Here is a 3,996-nt window from a genome sequence, read left to right as displayed (position 1 = left end):
ATCTAAAGCGTTACCAGAGCACCAAATGCGAAACATGTTGGGGTAGCTTGTGCCGGTCTCGGTCTGGTCAAAGAACTCAAACAGACATGAAAAGCGCATCAGTCAATTGAAATGCATCTAGCCTCTCTTTCATTTTCAGTGATAAAATGATATTGAAATCAACTGATAACAAACTAAAGCAGCAGTGTAGCTCATTTGCTTCTTTAGAAATAAACATTTAGTATTATCGGTTCTTTAAAACTGATAAATATTATAAAACATTCACTATGGTTTAACTTCAGTGATAATACAGATAGCTGACAGCTCCTCACATTAAGTTCACTAAATGCCCTCATCTGCACAGTTACATCGCCCATGTTATTAATATAAAACAGGGGTCACCAAACTTGATCCTGGAGGGCCGGTCCTGCAGAGTTTAGCTCCAACTTGCTTCAACACGCCTGCCTGGAAGTTTCAAGTATATTTAGTAAGACCTTGATTATCTGGTTCAGGTGTGTTTAGTTAGGGCTGGAGCTAAACTCTTGTAGTATTCTCTCAAATAAATTAATACTCAGAACAGACAGACATGGACACGTTTCTTCCATGAACTCATTTTTACTCTACTCTCCTTTTCCTTTAGGCCCAGCATCAGAACAAGCCTACAACGCCATCTACTGGACAGAACATATTCCCCCTTTTGTGAGAAGAAATGCTACAACTTCCACAATAAGTAATAACATAATACAACAGCATCATTTAACAAATTTAAATACTACTGGAATTCTCCCCCTTTTTTTATTTACTCTTACTGTTTTTGCCTTTAATGTGAACTAGGCAATTGTCTTCTTTTTTTTCTTACTTCTCAAGCCACATAGTCCTTCAACCATATCGGACTCCTCTTCATCCTCACACTCCTTGGGCATTTAGTTGGATCTGCTAGAGTCCTTGAAGGAATCCTCCGTTACCTTTCCAGCACACTGCGTTCCAACGTCTCCCATCACTGAGAAGGTAAGTACTTGCTCCTGTTTGTTTATTCACTGTGAGAGGTTGTGAGAATTTTGAGTCTGGTTTCTTTACAAGGAATGGTTTTCTCACTCGCACTTTATCTCCTTGCCGAAAGGAAGGAATTTTCGCGCTACGTTTGGCATCCGTGTAAACCTTGCTTTTCTCTTGCTTGGCTTTGACATACTGCCTAATGGCAGAATCCCGTGTGGTCTGTATAGGAAGGATATGCAGTTTTGTGCGCATTTGTCTCCCTTTCATCAATTCGAAAGGAGTTTTGTTAGTAGTTGCATGTGGTGACGCTCTGTAGACGTGTAAGAATGCAGTTACTTCTTGCTTCCAAGGCTTGTGCAACTGCGCAGCAGTTTGGATGCAATTCTTGAGGACTCTATTAAAACGTTCAACAGCACCATTTGCTTGAGCATGATACACACTAGTGCGAATGTGTGTAATGCCATTGTCCTTCAAGAAATCCTGGAACGTTGAGGAGCAGAACTGACTGCCATTGTCAGTCACTATGTATGCAGGGTTACCTTCTCGAGCGAACACTGAAGTTAGAAATGTCACTAATGTAGCTGTGGTGACAGATGGAGTGAAAGCCACCTCAGGCCATTTACTGTAGTAGTCCAGTAGTGTAATGGCATAACGACAGTCATGTGTAGCCGTGTCGAATGGTCCTACCATGTCAACAGCTACTTTTTGAAAAGGCCCTTGCGGCAATTCCACTGGCTGCATCGAAGCTGCATGTGTGCGTGCTGACTTATCATTCATTTGACAAGCAGTACATGTTTTTATGAGGCCACTGACCATCGCGTCCATGTGCGGCCACCAATACAGCTCGCGTAGCCGTTGTTTCGTTCGCACATGGACGCGATGGTCAGTGGCCTCATAAAAACATGTACTGCTTGTCAAATGAATGATAAGTCAGCACGCACACATGCAGCTCCGATGCAGCCAGTGGAATTGCCGCAAGGGCCTTTTCAAAAAGTAGCTGTTGACGTGGTAGGACCATTCGACACGGCTACACATGACTGTCGTTATGCCATTACACTACTGGACTACTACAGTAAATGGCCTGAGGTGGCTTTCACTCCATTTGTCACCACAGCTACATTAGTGACATTTCTAACGTCAGGAAGTGCAGTGGCATCTCTAGGAGCAGGTGCACTTGTGATAGCAGCCATGTGATCCATACTAGGGCGCAAGCCTTCAGCTGAAATAGTGTGGCCCAAGTATGACACACTCTGCTGGGCGAATGTACTTTTGTTGAGGTTCAATTTCAGGTTCGCATTCTCGAGGCGCTGTAAGACAGCCTTCAGACATTTGTCATGTTTCTCCTTGGTTTCGCCATAACAGATTATATCATCAAGATAGCATTGGCAACCTGGCAGATCTCCTAAGAATGTGTGCATAATTTTTTGAAATGCAGCAGGTGCCGAAGCGAGACCATAAGGGACCCGCGTAAATTGGTACAGTCCCTCGTGACATAGAAACGCAGTCAGGTTTGTGCTTTCCACAGCTAGAGGCAACTGATGATAAGCACTCTGTAAGTCAATCTGCGAAAATACTGTAGGACCCTTCAACTCCGCAAACAGCTCTTCCATATGTGGTAGTGGGTGTGAATTCACAATAATACTTTTATTTGGCTCGCGTAAATCCACACACATACGAATTCCTCCTTGTTTCTTTTTCGTCACCACTAATGGTGAAACCCAGGGGCTCGCATCTATGGGCTCTATGATTCCAGCTTTTAGCAGCCGTTGGATCTCATTTGACACATCCTGGCGAACGCACAGTGGAAGCCGGCGAACTTTTTGCTGCACAGGTTTAATGGTGTTGTCCACTTGCACCTTATGTATGAATCCTTTTACACACTCGCCTTGCACATTTAAATGTTTATCCGCACAATTGAGCACCCTAGTTGTTGCTTGAATGGCATGCATTTAAGTACTGTGCATATCAGTGACATCTTCAGATGCTACATGATAGTTCAGTGCTCTGATTAGATCCAGTCCCAAGAGAGGTGCCCCTCTCTCTACAATGTAGAAATTTGCGTCAGCTATAATGGCATTATGAGTCACTGTAGCAGTCATACAACCCAGTACAGGCAAGGGCTGTTTAGAATAAGTGACCAGTTGGGCTTTGGGCAGAAGCAAAGGAGTAGATGTGAAATGATCCTCGTACAAGGATTGTGAAAGGATTGACACGCTTGAACCTGTATCCACTAACAGTTTCACTTTGTGCGCACAGCCTTGTGATGTTGCTATTTCAACTACACAGTAAATTTTATAATCCACTGAAGCGTTCAAATTAAGCACTGTCATTTCTGGCACAGAAATTTCTTGCACTGTTTTCGCTTTCGATTGGCATATTTTTGCAAAATGACCACGTTTTTTGCATTTATTACAAATAGCAGATGCAGCAGGACAGTCTCTATCATTAGCTAAGTGATTACGTGATCCACAGCGGTAGCAATGTTGGTTTGGTTTTGGCGCTTTAGAATCTTCGCGTCTCTTTGATTGTTTGGAGCGTGTTTTATGACGTTTCCACTGACTTTTATTCGCCGAAACAGCTTGCACAGCACTCTGTGGTTGGTTTCCACTTGCGTCCTTACCGGAGAAGAGTGAAGCATTTCGCACAGCGGACTCAACTTGACACGCTAAATTCACCGCTTTTTCCAGAGTGAGCTCATCCTCCAGCAATAATCTGTCTCGCACTGCAGGCAGCCACGCTTGTTCCACCAGCTGATCACGCAGCATTTCTTGCTCCATAGCACCGTACTGACACTGGACAGCTAACTCCCGTAGTGCAGAAATGTACTGAGGCACAGTCTCGTCATTTCTTTGTGATCTTTGGCGAAACTTATGTCGGCATGCAACAACGTTCAATTTCAGAACAAAATGTTTTGTAAGCGCTTCCATTGCATGATCAAACGTTGTTCCTGTGTCCTGTAATGTGTAGAAAAGTCTTTGACCTTCGGTGCCCAGGCAATGTAGTAGAGTTGCACGACGCCTT

General features: G+C 43.8%; 1 long non-coding RNA gene across 1 annotated transcript in view; it reads left to right on the top strand.

Annotated features, from left to right (window-relative positions):
• Positions 1-618: 618 nt before the first annotated feature.
• The window catches only part of LOC107701349 (uncharacterized), a 4,358-nt gene continuing 980 nt past the window's right edge, over positions 619-3,996 (top strand). Inside the window, exons 1-2 of the long non-coding RNA XR_001635637.1 lie at positions 619-709; positions 847-987. This is a non-coding gene — a long non-coding RNA (uncharacterized LOC107701349). The remainder of the gene's footprint in view (positions 710-846; positions 988-3,996) is intronic.

This window comes from Sinocyclocheilus anshuiensis, unplaced genomic scaffold, assembly GCF_001515605.1.
Source record: "Sinocyclocheilus anshuiensis isolate Anshui unplaced genomic scaffold, SAMN03320099.WGS_v1.1 scaffold2300, whole genome shotgun sequence".
NCBI classification, from domain to species: domain Eukaryota; kingdom Metazoa; phylum Chordata; class Actinopteri; order Cypriniformes; family Cyprinidae; genus Sinocyclocheilus; species Sinocyclocheilus anshuiensis.
Note: the sequence above shows the minus strand (reverse complement) of the source record. Positions and strands in the feature narration are given on the sequence as shown.